Raw genomic sequence first — 15,986 nt, 5'->3', positions numbered from 1 at the left:
AAAATGTCCATTTAGTACCTCTGCCCAATTGATTGTTTTCCATTATATATATTCTGTATATATTAGCTCCTCATCTAATATATGGTTTGTAAAAATTGTCTCCCATTCTGTACATTGTTTGTCCTTTAAGTGTTCCTTTTGCCATACAGAAGCTTTTAAGTTGGTCGATGGCCATACCACCCTGAACATGTCCAATCTTGTCAGAAGCTTTTCAGTTGATATAATTCCATTTGTTAATTTTTGTTTCTGTTGTTGGTGCTTTTGGCATCATGTCCAAAAATATCATTACCAAGACCAGGATCAGCAAGCTTCTTCCCCGCATTTCCTCCTAGAAATTTATGGTATCAGGTCTTGTGTTCAAGTCTTTGATCCTCTTCAGGTTAATTTTTGTGACTGGTGTGAGATAGGGGACCAGTTTCATTGTTCTGCCTGTGTTTCTCCAGTTTTCCCAGAACCATTTATTGAAGAGACTGTCCTTTCTTAATTGGGTGTTCTCAGCTCCCTTGTTGATATTGGTTGACCATATGTGAAAGGATTTAATTCTGGTCTCTTTATTCTGCTTCATTCATTGATGTGTCTTGTTCTGTGCCAGTACCATGTTTTCATTGCCAGAGCTTTGTAGTATAGTCTGAAATGTGGAAGTGTAACGTCTTTCTTCTTTTTTCCTCAGGAATGCTTAGGCTTTAAAGGGTCCATTGTGTTTTCACACAATTTTAGGATTCTTTCCTTTGTTTCTGTGAAGAATACCTTTTGTATTTTGATAGTGATTGTATTGAATCTGAAGATTACTTTTGGTATTTTGGCCATTTTTACAGTATTAACTCCAAACCATGAACACAGGATGCCTTTTTATCTGTGTCTTTGATTACGTTCAACAAAGTCTTATAATTTACGTTGTACATATCTTTCACTTCCTTGGATAAATTTATCCCTAAGTATTTTGTTATTTTTGATGCTATTAGGAATGGAACATTTTCCTTTTTATTTATTTTTTCAGCTGAAATAAAATTGACACACAATATCCTATTAGTTTCAGGTGTACCTCATAGTGATTTGATATTTTTATACATAACAAAATGGTCACCATAATAAGCTAGTTACTATCTGTCACCATATAAAGTTATTTCAATATTATTGACTATATTACCTATGCTGTACCTTACCTGTGATTGTCTTATTTTATAATGGAAAGTTTTTACCTCTTAATCCTCTTTATTTTTTTCATCTGCCAACAGTTCTCCCTCTGGTAACCAACAGTTTCCTGTATCTGTGATTCTGTTTATGTTTTGTTTCTTTTGTTGGTTTTGTAGTTTAGATGCCACATAAAAGTGAAATCATATGGCATGTCTTTCTCTGACCAACTTGTGTCTTTTGTGCAGTACCCTCTAGGTCCATCCATGCAGTTAAAAATGGCAAGATTTTATTCTTTTTTATCACTGAATCATATTCCAGTGTGTGTGTGTGTGTGTGTGTGTGTGTGTAGATCATCTTTATCCATTCATCCTTTGATGGACACAGGTTGCTTATATATCTTGGCTATTGTAAGTAATGCTGCAATGAACATAGACGTACATATATCTTTTTAAATTAGTGTTTTTGTTTTCTTCAGACAAATACCCAGAAATAGGTTAGGTGGATTGTATGGTATTTCCATTTCTATTTTTTGAGGGCCCTTTATACTGCTTTTGAGGGACCTTCAACTACTGCACCAGTTTACATTGTTACCCACAGTGCATGAAGCTTTCCTTTTCTCCAAATCCAGCCTGACACTTGTTACTTCTTTTTTAAAGGTTTGAGGGGATCGCACTGTGGTTTGATCTGCATGGCCCTGATGATTAGTGATCTGGAGCATCTTTTCATGTGTCTGTTGACCATTATATGTCTTCTTTTGAAAAATGTATTTTCAGATTCTCTGCCCAGTTTTTAATCAAGTTGTTTGGGGTTTTTTAGTGTTGAGTTGTATGAGTTCTTCATTTATTTGGATATTAATCCCTTATCAGATATGTTATTTGCAGATATCTCCTCCCATTCAGTAGGTTGTCTTTTAATTTTGTTGATTGTTTCCTTTGCTGTACAAAAGCATTTTACTTTGATGTAGTCACAATTGTTTATTTTTGCTTTTAATGCATTGGCTGAGGATATGGTTCCAAAAGATGTCCAAGAGATTACTAAAACAGATGTCCAAGAGATTACTGCCTATTTTTTTAGGAGTTTTATGGTTTCAAGGCTTACATTTATGTCTTTAGTTTATTTTTAGTTAATTTTTGTATAGCAGGTAGGAGAGTGGTGCAGTTTCATTCTTTTGCATTAGCTGTTCAGTTTGTGTGGCACCATTTGTTGAAGGGATTGTCTTTTCTCCACTATATATGCTTGTTTTTTTGTTGTAGATTAACTCACCTTATAAGTAAGGTTTTTATTTCTGGGCTCACTATTCTGTTTCATTGACACATATCTGTTTTGTTACAGTACCATACAGTTTTGATAACTATAGCTTTGCACTATACCTTGTTAACAATCACAGATCATCCCTGTAAGCCGAGTGGTTGACCCAGACATCCAGGACCCAGCCACAAGCCCATTGCAGTCTCTGAGCTCCTCACTCTGACTCCAATAAGGTGAGCAGGTTGTCTCACACAGAAGGGCTTTCACATTGTGGATGATGAAGCAACTCGTGTGGTCCATGAACTCCATGTACACCTGTGTGCACTGTCCCTGCAAGCTGGTCCTGCCCAGCACCTTGGTGACCCTGGCCAGCTTAATGGGCTTGGGCTGCACATGGCTCACTTAGTAGTATACTCTGTAATCTGAGATTGTGATGCCTCCAGTTTTGTTCTTATTTTTCAAGGCTGCTTTGGCGAGTGGGGATCCTTTGTGGTTTTATACAAATTTTAGGATTATTCTAGTTCTGTGAAAAATAGTATTGGTATTTTGAGAGGGATTGTGTTGAATCTGTGGATTGCTTCAGATAGAATGAGCAGTTTAACAATATTCTTAGATATTGCTCCTATGTTGGGGACATAGATATTTACAATAATCTATAGATATGGCATATATTTCCATAGATTTGGGTTTTCTTTGATTACTTTCATCAATATCTTATATTTTTTCAGAGTACAGGTCTTTCACCTCCTTGGTTAAATTTCTTCCTAAATATTTCATTCTTTTTATGCAATGGTAAATGAGATTTTTTTTCATTCTTTTCCTCATATTTCATTATTAGTGTATAGAAATGCAATAGAATTTTGTATATTAATTTTGTATCCTGCAACTTTACTGAATTCCTTTATTAGTTTTAATAGTTATTTGGTGGAGTCTTTGGGGTTTTCTATATTTATATCATGTCTTCTACAAGTAATGACATTTTTACTTCTTTGCCATTTTGAATGCTTGCTTGCTTGCTTATGTATGTAGAATGTATGAGTGTCATGTCTAGTACTTTCAGTACTATGTTTAATAAAACGATGAGTGTAGGCATCTTTGTCTTCCTAATCAACACTGAGTATGATGTTGTTGGTTCATCATAATGGCCTTTATTGTGTTGAGGTACATTCCCTCTATACTCAATTTTTTGTAAGCTGGGTTTTATTGTTGCTTGTTTTTTTACTCATAAATGGATGTTTGATCTTGTCAAATGTTCTTTCTACATCTATTGAGATGATGATAGGATTTTTATCCTTCATTTTATTAACGTCCTAAACCACTTTGCATGTTTTGTGGCTATTGAACCACCTTGCATCCCTAGATTAAATCTCACTTGATCATGGTGTATGATCCTTTTAATGTGTTATTGAAATTGATTTTCTTATATTTTGTTAAGGATTTTAGCATATGATTTTCTTTCTTTGCAGTGTTTTTGTCTGGTTTTGGTATCAGGGTAATGTTGGCCTCATAGAATGAATGTGGAAATAATTCTGTTCATGTTTAGGAATAGTTTGAAAAGGGTAGGTATTAACTCTTTCTTTAAATGACCAATAGAATTCACTTCTGAAGCTGTCTGGTTTTGGACTTGTGTTTGATGGAGATTTTTTGATTAATTTGATGTAATTAGTAGTAATCCATCTGTTCAGATTTTCTATTTCTGGTGCAGTCTTGGTAGGTGGTATGTTTCTAGGAATTTATCCATTTATTTTAGGTTGTCCAATTTGTTGGCATATAATTGTAATAGTATTTTATAATCCTTGGTATTACTGTAGTGTTAATTTTAATATTCTTTTACTTCTTTATGTAGTTGAGTCTTGTCTTCTTTCTTGATGACCTAGCTAAAGGTTTATTAATTTTATTTATCTTTTCAAAGAAAAGCTCTTAGTGGGTTTTTTTTCAGCTCTATTTCCTTTTTTTCTGCTCTAATCATTATTATTTCCTTCCTTCTACTAAATTTGGACTTTGTTCTTCCTTTCCTAACGTCTTTAGGTGTAAGGTTAAATTATTTGAGATTTTTCTTGTTTCTTGAGGTAGGCCTGTATTGCTATAAACTTTCTTCTTAGAACTGTTTTTGCGGTGTCCCATAGGTTTTGAAATGTGTTTTCATATTCACTTGTTTCAGGGTATTCTTTAATTTTCTCTTTCATTTTTTGTTGTTGTTGTTGAGTCCTTGGATGTTTAGTAAAATGTTGTTTAGTCTCCATGTGTTGATGTTTTTTCCTGTTTTTTTTCTTGTAGTTAATTTCTAATTTCATACCTATTTAATTGGGAAATATGCTTGAAATGATTCCAATCTTAAATTTATTGAGATTTTTATTGTGGCTTAACCTAACAGGTGATCTATCCTGGAGGATGTTCTATGTGTACTGGAAAAATATTTATATTTTGCTCTTTTGGAATAGAATGTTCTGTATGTATCTGTTAATTCCATGTAGTCTTGTGCATCCTTCAAAGCCACTGTTTCTTCTTAATTTTATGCTTGGATAATCTCACCGTTGATGTAAGCAGGGTGTTAGAGTCCCCTACTATTATTGTATTACTGTCATCTTCTCCCTTTGTGTCTATTAATACTTGTTTTATATATTTTGGTGCTCCTATGTTGGGCACATAGATATTTACAATTGTTATATCCCCTTATTGGATTGATAGCTTTATTGTTATGTAATGTCTTCTCTGTCTCTTGTTACAGTCTATATTTTAAAGGCTATTTTGTCTGAAAGAAGCTTTCCTATTGTTTCCATTCACATGGAATGCATTTTGTCATCCCTATATGTAGCCTTGGGTATTGGGCAGACCAGCCATGGGAAAATCCAAGGTGTTCTAGGTCCCACTTGTGCAGCCTGCATAGGAATATTGTCCAGTGACTAGGCAAACATTTGTATCAAAATGATTAGTCTTGGACTGATTATGAAATCTCTAGAAGGCTTGAAGATACATTTGTGGAATCAAACCATGGTGTTTGATTATAGTATGTTTTGGTATGTCATCTAGAAGGATTCAGTAACATTTTTATTTTCAATACAAAGGGAAAATTTTCCCTCCAGTAGCCTTACCTGAGTAAAGAATATATCTTGAGCCTCAGCTGGAGGTTTCCCAACGTCATATTACTCTACCAAAGGAGGAAATAGAGTGATTTTATTCTCTTGGTGGTGGATACCACTCCCTTTTATACACCCATTGTCCAGGAGAGGTCCACCAGTTATTGGCACTGGCAGGAACAAAAACTCCTTCAGGTTGTTTTGCATTATCTAGATGTTGACATAACCAGCAATCAGATAGATTAGTTAAGGTGGCCAGGGTTTGGAAGACTGGTGTGAGTGGGTGTTTAGGTTGTGCTAGAATTGTTGAAAAAGCAGTAAGAGTTAGTTAAATAAGACATAGTTTGAAAGGGGGCCCATACTGAAGGAACAGCGGGAAGAACAGGTTAAGACAAGCAACCTCCCACCAGTCTTCATGTAAATGGAAAAGAAAATGTTTTATTTAAATTTATGGGTCAGAGAATTTGCCAGGTCAGGGAAAGAGAAGGTTTTAAGAGAAGATAAATGGAGATAAAATTCTTCATTTAAGATCTTGGACAAAGCTGTCAATTTCATAATGTCATTCACTCCTGGAGCCTGAGTAGGCTCTGAAAATCTTCAATTTGAGGTCACTCATAGAGATGGCCTTCTGTTTGTCATGGGGGTGATGATCTGGGTCTAGCTTAGAGTGTCTCGTATCCATGAAGAAAGACTTTTATTTTGATGATGATGTAGATGGTTAGCAGTACTTCCTAGGGCCTCTCCCACCGTGACAATGCACGTTTTCTTGTAAAAATGTTGATGCATACTCTCTCCCCTGTGCTTAGAACTCAGGCAGCTATAAGCCCCACAAGCAGTGGGGACAAACTTTCTCCAGGCCCATGGTTGATCCCAGATGGCCTCTTGTCATGTCAGGTTGGCTAGTCCCAAACCCACTACAGAATAGCTGGTGCTGAGCCCTGGGGAAGAAAAGCACAAAGTGGTTACCATGCCTGGGTGAGAACTCTTCTGGTGGTTCCATGTGGTATTTGTGCCTCATATAGACAGGCTTGGAGTGCTACTGTTACCTTTCCATTATGACTGCCAAGAGTAATAGAGCTCTAGGCAGGCAAAGCTTGAGGGGACATGAGGCAAGGAGAGCCCCACCCAGGCTAGCCAAATACTCTCCCTGCAGCAAGGAGCCTGAGACCTGAGCCACACTCCATTTTTTAAAATATTTTTTTATCTCTTAGTTGAAGCTGTCACTATGTTCATTCTTTTCCCAACTTTGGTGAACATTTTATGACCATTAATTTGAAATTTTTGTCAGGTACATTGCTCATCTCTATTTTGTTTAGTTCTTTTTCTGAGGTTTTATTCTGTTCCTTCATTTTGAACATGTGTTCCTGTGTCTCCTCATTTTGCTTGAACCACCCAGTCTACAAGTCCATAAGGAGTTTCCCAAAAGCACAACTCTTCTGATATCAGAACCAGGTCCTCCAGGGCTATCTCTGTGTAGGTTGCATCCTGCTGTGTCTGGGCCATGAGTGCTGTGGGCATGCTGGTGGGAGGGTGTAGAACGCTGGCTTGGCTGGCTGCAATGCCCATCCATGATTGTTGTGGGCAAGTGGTGGGTGGGGTTGACCCTTCATGTGGCTGTATCAGAGGCCCTGCTGCAGCTGTTGTGTGCATAGCTCATTCCCAGTATGACTGAATGTTAGGCCCAGCCTGATATATTGTGGCTGTGCTGGTGGCTAGATGTAGCTTACCCCATCAGGGTCAGGGCTACTTTGTTGGGGTGCCAGTCCTGGTAGAGGCTGTTCTCTCGATATGGTGGGCTGAGAGTCCCTTTGGAGGGGTACCTCTTTGGATGAGCCACTTGGACAGGGGAGATCTGAGGGGGACACCAGGGCAGGATGAGTGTTGCTAGTAGGGTAGATAGAGAATGTCACGATGCACCTGCCAGCATCAGGACAGCTAGGAAGAAAGTAGAAAGCAAGAAAAATGACTCCCACCAAGCACTTTTTTTTTTCCTGGGCAAAGTACCTACAGACTCTGCCCCTCAGGCACCCTCCATAAAATCAGTTGATAAATCACCTACAGGTATGGCCCAGGTGCTTTTTTTTTTCATTTTTCATTTTAGTAAAATACACATAACATTTAATATTTTAGCTACTTTTAAGTGTATAGTTTAGTGGTATTAAGTACTTTCACATTGTTCTGTAACCATCACCATCATCCATCTCCAGAACTCCTCATCTTGCAAAGCTGAGACAATACTTATTAAATAATAACTCCTCTCATCCTCTCTTCCCAGCCGCTGGCTACCTCCATTCTACTTGCTGTCTGTATGATTTTAAACTTCCACTTCTGTGCTGGATCTTGGAGGTTGTGAGTTTGTATGTGGACCCTTTAAGAATAGTCTCAGTTTCTTCTAGCCTTCTAGCTCTCCCAGAGTTAAGTTCTACTGATTTTTAAGGCCAGATATTATGGAGGCACATCTTCCTGGTGAAGGTGCCTCAGGCCAGGGGTTGCTCGATATGTGGTTTGAACCCCCTTTTCTCAGAGAGGACATATGCACTGTGCGATATCCCTCCTACTTGTGGATTGCTTCACTAGGCAGTCTAAGGTCCAACCAGATCCTTTCTCTGTCGCTGCTGTCCTTCTTGATGTGGATTTCTCTTTATATCATTTGCTTTAGATTAGCTGTTACACTAGCTTTCACATCATTTTCAGAGAGAATTCTATATGTAGTTGCAGCCTCAGTGTGTCTGTGGAAGTAAATGAGCACAGGATCTTCCTATCTGCCATTTTGATTGAGCTGCATTATTCTTTAAGTGTTTGGTGACATTCACCATTAAAGACATCTAACCCTGGGCTTTTCTTCATTGGTTCATTTTTGATTACTGAATCTCCTTACCAGTAATAGGTTAATCCAGATTTTCTATTGCTTCCTGAGTCAGTCTTGGTCGTTTGTATGTTTCCAAGAATTTTTCCATTTCTTCTTGTTATCCAACTTTGGGGTGTACAGTTTTTCACAGTAGCCTCTTATTATACTTCGTTTTCTGTTGTATCAGTTGTAATGTTTCCTTTTTCACTTGTATTTTATTGATTTAGGTCTTACGGCTTTTTTCCTTGGTTAGTCAAGCTAAAAGATTTGTCACTTTATCTTTCAAAGAACCAACTTTTAGTTTAGTTCATCTTTACTGTTGTTTTCCTTTTCTCTGTTTAATTTATTCCTGCCCTAATCTTTATTATTTCCTTTGTTCTGCTAACTTTGGGCTCAGTTTTTTTTCTAGTTCCCCAAAGCATAGTGTTAGGTTGTTTGTGTTCTTTCTTATTGCTTAATGTAGGCATTTATTACTATGAACTTCCATCTTAGAACTGCTTTTGCTGCATACCATCCGTGTTGGTATGTTCCCATTTTGGTTTTTCTTAAGATATTTTTCTATTTCCCCTGTAATACCTCTTTGATCCATTGGTCGTTAATGAGAGTATGTTTAATTTCCATGTATTCATCCATGTTTGTTTTCCTGTTGCTATTCTAGTCTTGTACCATTGCAGTTGAAAGGATACTTGGTATGATTCCAATCTTTCTGAATTTGCTAAGACTTGTTTTGAGACCTAACATACGGTCTAGGTCTATGCTAGAAAATTATTCATGTGAAGTTAAGAAAAATGTATATTCTGCTATTGTGGAATAGAATGTTTTCTTTATCTGTTAGGTCATTTGATCTATAGTTTTGATCAAATTCACTGTTTTCTTATTCATTCTCTGTCTGGATGATCTATCCATTCTTGAGAGTGAAGTATTAAAGTCCCCAACTATATTGTTGTATTGTTGATTATATCTTTTAGCTCTGTTAGTTTTTGCTTTGTGTGTTTAGGTGTTCTGATATTGAGCACATAAATATTTACACCTGCTGTATCTTGATGGATTGATCCCTTTATCATTATGTAATGAACTTTCTTGTCTCCTTCTATTTTTAAAGTGTATTTTGTCTGATACAAGTTTAACTCTCTCTGCATTTGGGCTTTTGTTGTTGTTGTTACCATATGCTTGTAATATCTTTCTATTTCTTCACGCTTGGTCTATGTTTGTCTTTAAGACATAATGTTGTACATCTGAAACTAATGTCAAATATACCTCAATAAAAAAAGAAGTGAATAAAACTATAAATAATATTCATGTTAATATAAAATAATGAGCAGATGAATTAACGATAATGAATAATTTAAGATAAAATAGAAAATGGCATCCAAAGAAAGCAATTTATTTAATTTGGAATAATATGAATTTAATATCTGATAAAAGAGAATAAGTGTGAATTTCTTGTATGCAGGAAATCATTGGATTTTTAAAAAATCTATTCAACCACTCAGTATTTTTTTATTGGAGAATACAAATCCATTTATATTGAAAGCAATTATTGATAGTTAAGAACTTACTACTGCCATGATGTTACTTGTTTTCTGGTTATTTCAAGATTCATTGTCCCTTGTTTCTTATCCCAACGTCTTTTTGTGATTTGGTAACTTATGGTATCAGTATGCTCTGATTTCTTTCTTTTTTTTTTTGTAATTGCTAAAGGGCTTACCCTTGTGTTTACCATTATTGCATAAAATATTTTGAAATTATAATATCCTATTTTAAACTAGTAAGTTTAACAGAATCCCATTTCTTTACACTTTTCCTCCCCTGCACATTTTAGGTTATCGATGTTACCATTTGCTGAATTTTTACACTGTGCAATGTGTAATGGATTATTATAGTTATTGTCACTTTTACTGTGTTTATTTTTTAACCTTTAAAATAGAGTTGTAATTAAATTACGCACCATCATTACCATATTAGATAATCTGTCTTGAACTATAAATCTATCATTACTGGTAAGTTTTATACGGACTCCTTACATTTTTATGATGTTAACTAGCATCCTTTATTGCCACTCAAATAACTCCCTTCAGCATTTTTTGTAAGATATGTCTAGTGGTGATGAATTCCCTGGGCTTTTGTTTGGGAAAGTTCTTATCCTGCTTTCCTTTCTGTGAGACGGCTTCTCAGGCTGTAGTATTCTTGGTTGTTGGGTTGTTTTTTTTTTTCTTTCTTTCTTTTATTACTTTAAGTATGTTTTCCCATTTTCTTCTGGCCTGAATTTTTTTTTTTAGAAATCCATTGATAGCTCTATGAATATTTTTTCTGTATGTAGCTTATCTCTTTTTTCTTCTCTAATTTTTTTTTTTTTTTTTTTTTTTTTTTTTTTTTTTTTTTTTTTTTTTTTTTGGTCTTTGACTTTTGGCAATTCCTTACAATGTGTCTGGGTATAGTCCTATTTGGGTCTAATCTCTTTAGGGTCTTTTGAGCCTTTTAGATCTGGATTTCTATTTCTTTTAGGTTTGGGAAGTTTGGGGCCATTTTGCCTTAAATATACTTTCCCTTTTTCATCTTCTTCTGGGGTTCTCATAATGCAAATTGTTTTTCATTGTGTTCCATAAATTTCATAGGCTGTAATTTTTTTTTTCTTTTTACCCTTCTGACTGAAGAATTTCAAATATCCTATCTTCCATGTTCCTTATCCTTTCTTCTGCATGGTTGGTTCTTTAGAAGCTCTCTACTAAATTATTGTACATTTTTAGCTGTAGAATTTGTTTTAATTTCACAAGGTTTTCTATTTCTTAGTTGAATTTCCATTTTTTTGCATTGTTTTCTTAATTTTGTGTAGCTCTCTGTGTGTTCTTATAGTTTACTAAACTTCTTTTAAGTATTTTTTAAGAGGATTATTCTGAATTTTTTGACAGTCCATAGATCTCCATTCTTTTGGGTCAGTTATTAGAGCTTTTTTTTCTTCCTTTGGTGGTGTCATTTTTTTTTAATGATCATTTATTCTTTATATTGGCCTCTGCACATGAGTAGGTAGTGTTGTCCAGTCTTCTCCTTCTGTGTTTCTGGACATGAGTACTGGTACCATCCTTGGGTCTGTTGGGTCTGCTATTAGGATCTATTTTGGAATGAGGGCAGCTGTTGAAGTTCTCAGGTAAGGGGTGAGGGGATATGTCACTAGCTGAGAATAGCTGGATAGGACTGTTTGCTTCATTCCCTATTGATGTGAGTCTGTGATAGGCTCTTTTGTGTTTGTAATTGTGCATTCTTTTTCTTAAAGATGGCAGTGAGAAATATATAAACTTCAAGACCCACAAAACTTGAATCTATCCCTGTGTGAGTCTAACTATAGGATAAATTAATGGATGTACAATTTGCTGGGTTAGAGGTATGTGTCAGAAGTTGATCGTAGACCACTCCATTGGAATTGAACTAATATCATGAAAATTACTTCAATGAGTGAAATAAAACACAAGAGGTGGCAGAGCAGAAGATATAAGAGCTAGCTTGTTTCTAGATTTTAGATCAATTTCTCTGCCCAGATGGGAACTGTTCTTTAGCCTGAGTCCTAAAGCAAAATACATGGAGTAGAGCTGTAACTGGCTCTTACCTTTGGACATATATGGGGGGGGGTGGATAAAGTTATATTAAACTATTATAATAAACCATTGTAAGCCATCGTTGAGATTTGGGAGTTGTTTGTTGCAATAGGATAGCATAACAAAAACCGACTTATTTATCCCTCCAAATTCTTTCCTTTACCTCTCTATCCATAATGCCATCAAATGGCATTATCATCTACCTAGTCACTCAGCCAGAATCTAGGAGTCATTCTTGAATCTTCTATTTCCCTTACTCTACACACTGAATCCAGCTTTTAGCAAATTCTATCATTTTTGTCTCCAAAATATATCACAAATACACTCTGAAAATCTTACTGAGATGTTCACCTTTTACCTACATTGCATAGATTACTGCCAAAGTCTCCTAACTCATCCACTGCTTTTTTTCTTGTTCCCTTTCAATTCATTCTCTGAAGAGCTGCAAAAGTCATCATAAAAGATAAATTTGATCATATAATTTTTTTCTGCTTAAAACCCTCACTAGTTTTCCATTAGCTTTAGCATGAAATCCAGCTCTATTTCCATGATCTACTAAGGCATGCCTAATCTCTGTAGTTTGCTTATTTCTAACCCCATCACATGTCAGTTTCTTCCTTGCTTGTCTTATTCCAGATACAGTAGTCTTTCGTTCTTCAGACCCACTCAACTTTTTCCTACCTTAGGATTTTTGTATGTGTTATTTCTTTCATCTGAAAAGCTCTTTCTCTCATTCTTTAAATGGCTAGCTTTTTCTTTATTTCTGAGTTTAAATGTCATCTTCTTACAAGGCTTTGCTGACCACCCTATCTAAAGTAATTCCCCTCTCTGTAATTCTCTATCTCTATTCTTCTTCCTTTTATTATTTAAACTTCTATGTTTTAACTTTCCTTCCCTGTAAAACATCTTTACTTTATGAGGGCAGGTACAGCAGCTGTCATGTTTGCTGTGTTTTTCTCCAGGGCCTAGCACACAATAGATGCTTAGTAAACATTTGTCAAGTAAATGAATCATTTGATAGTGAGCAGTTGGGTTATTGGGTAGGCCAAAAAAAGGATGCGCCTGGCTGTTGAATAGGACTGTAACTATCCTAATCTTAGGGATCTCCTTTGTTGGGTGCTTGTCTTGGCTGCTGTTAGGTAAAAGGAAGCACTCAGTGTTCCATACTGTAAGGTTTTCCTTTGCCTAGTACACTGCTTTCCACACAGATAACCCTTGTTCATTCTGCCCGAATCACTAATGCTACCAAATTCCAAAGCCAGGCCTCTGCTTCTCATTAACGGGTTGGCCAGGTGGCTGACAAGCTATTTCCTTGTGGCAAATATATATTTTTTTCTTTGTCAAAAAGAGAAGGCACAGAAGATTGTTCAAATTTTAGAGCAGGACAGACAGGTGTGTTGCACTACTGTCACTCTTCTCTTAAGACTTCCTGTTTAGTCATCTGGACCCTCTATCTCTGTCATTTCTCTCCAATCTTTTCCTCGATACCTCACATCCCGGTCACTTCCACTAACATCACTCTTCCCAAACTCAGAGGTGTGGGAGGAAAACAAACAAACAAAAACAAAAACAAAACAAAACAATCTCTCTCCCCTTCTCCCACTATTCTCTCGGGCTCATGGCAAGAGGGGCATTTAGTTAAGAATATGTGGGTGATGAGGACTGAGCTGACATGCATCAGTGGAGTTTGCTACCTGGCAAAGAATGACACTAACTTGCAACAGGACAGTTAAATCAGTGTGTTTAGATTAGACAAATTGTTTCACATTTCCTCTGTTTGGATATCTGTATATTAAAATTTTCTGTCTTTACGCTTGGGATTTTCCCCCATTATAAATGTACTGCTCCTTATTAGATTTTGAGTCATGAAGAATTATTTTGCCATACATCAAGTCTCTGTGATTATATTACAAATGAGGAAAACTTTGAGGTTTTTGTAGGGAAAGGGTAGGAAATAGATTAGTTCTCCATGCGAATGATCTGATATTAAGTTTTGAACTATGGGAAAAACGTTCCAATATTTATATATATTTTATGTTGTTGTTTTTCTCCATTACAAATTCTCTGTTTAATATGTGAACATTGGAGACAGGTCCTCTCACATTCTATGTGTTCATAAGGTGTTTTGCCTGTGTGCTGGGCATTTTGTTTTTGGTACTATTCTTTAGAGGTCTTAAATTTTAATACATTATTTATTTGTTGAAATTTATATAATTTGATTTATTTCATTTTTTGCTTTACCAATTATGTCTTCAGGCTTAATAAATCCTTCCCCATTTACAAAGATTATTTTATAATTTATTCTTAAAGTGTTATACTTTTAAGCTATCAATCCACCTGAAATTTTTTTATTATTGTACTGTGAGAAGTAGTGAATTTTTTTCCATATGAATAATATATTTTCTATGATGTCCCTACCAACTTGTAAAGCCATCTTTGTTATATATTAAATTTCTATACATATGTGGGTCCATTTCTGGGTTCTCTGTTCTGCTCTGTTGGTGTGTGTATCTACCCTTGGATCAATACCATATCATCTTAATTACTCTTGCTTATTATGAGTCTCCTTATATGGTGGAAAAAGGCCCTTACCTTGTTTATCAATGCCAAGAGAGTTTTAAATATCTGGTGGAGCTTTAAGAAATAGCTTGGAACTACACACACATGCGTATAAACAATGAAACTGACTTTACAAATTATTTGGGGGAAATTGATACCTCTCCACTATTGTCTTCCAATTAATGCATATGGTATCCTTTTTATTTATTGAGTCTATTTCATATTCTTCTTTAATTGTTTTCTTAAGGTATTCCAATAAAGTTATAATTTTCCCAAACATCTTATGCAAAAATTTCTAAGATGAGTTTTTAAAGTACCTCATACTTTTTGGTGCTATTTTATATATTATCTTTTTAAAAGATGTTCATGTATAGGAATACATTTTTTAAATATTGATTTTGTATCCAAATCTCTTCTGAGTTCTTTTATTTACTCTAATAATTTATTTGAAAATATGCCTGGCTTTTCTATTTTGAGAATTCTATATTTTTTAAAGATTTTTATTTATTTATTTGACAGAGATAGAGACAGCCAGCGAGAGAGGGAACACAAGCAGGGGGAGTGGGAGAGGAAGAAGCAGGCTCACAGCAGAGGAGCCTGATGTGGGGCTCGATCCCATAACACCGGGATCACGCCCTGAGCCGAAGGCAGACGTTCAACCGCTGTGCCACCCAGGCGCCCCGAGAATTCTATATTTTACAAGTTAGAACACCTTTCCTTTTTTTTTCCTTCATACTCATTCAATCTTTTATTTCCTTTGTTTTGCCACTTGGCTAGAACCCCTAGTAGAGTTAAATAGTAGCAATGAGAATAAGCATTTTTATGTTATTCTTGACTTAAAAAAAAGAAATCTAATATTCACCATTAACTTTAATTGTTATAGGTCTCAGAAAATACTCATCACATGATAACTGTTACCAAGAGTTTTTATCATTACTAAGTGTTGACTTAATTTTTTTATTTACTTAGAGATAATCACATATCATTTCTTCCTTTAGTTTATTAATGTATTCATCTTGCAATTCTTGGATTTTTCATGTGTACATATTAGGTATGTTTTATTGTACTATATTGTACAATATACTATTGAACAAAATTTGCTTTATATTGTATAGTTTTTTGTTTAGGAGGGAGGCATACTAGGAATTTTTTTCTTTCCTTTTTTTCCTTTTTTACATTGGAATATAATATAGTAGTTTCAGATGTACAACACATTGATTTGATATATGTAAATATTGTGAAAAGATCACCATAATAAGTCTAATTATCATCCATCACCACATATATTTACATATTTATTTTTTATGGCATAGTAATATATAAATATATATACACACACATGTACACACATACACACATGTACACACATGCCACATCATCTTTATCCATTGGTCAGTCAATGAACATTTGGGCTCTTTCCATAATTAGGTTATTGTTGATAATGTTGCTATAAATGTTGGGGTGCAGGTATCCTTTCAACTCAGTATTTTTGTATCCTTTGGGCCATAGAAAATAATGAAATCTTGACGT

Source organism: Ailuropoda melanoleuca, chromosome 18 (assembly GCF_002007445.2).
Source record: "Ailuropoda melanoleuca isolate Jingjing chromosome 18, ASM200744v2, whole genome shotgun sequence".
NCBI lineage: Eukaryota > Metazoa > Chordata > Mammalia > Carnivora > Ursidae > Ailuropoda > Ailuropoda melanoleuca.
Note: the sequence above shows the minus strand (reverse complement) of the source record.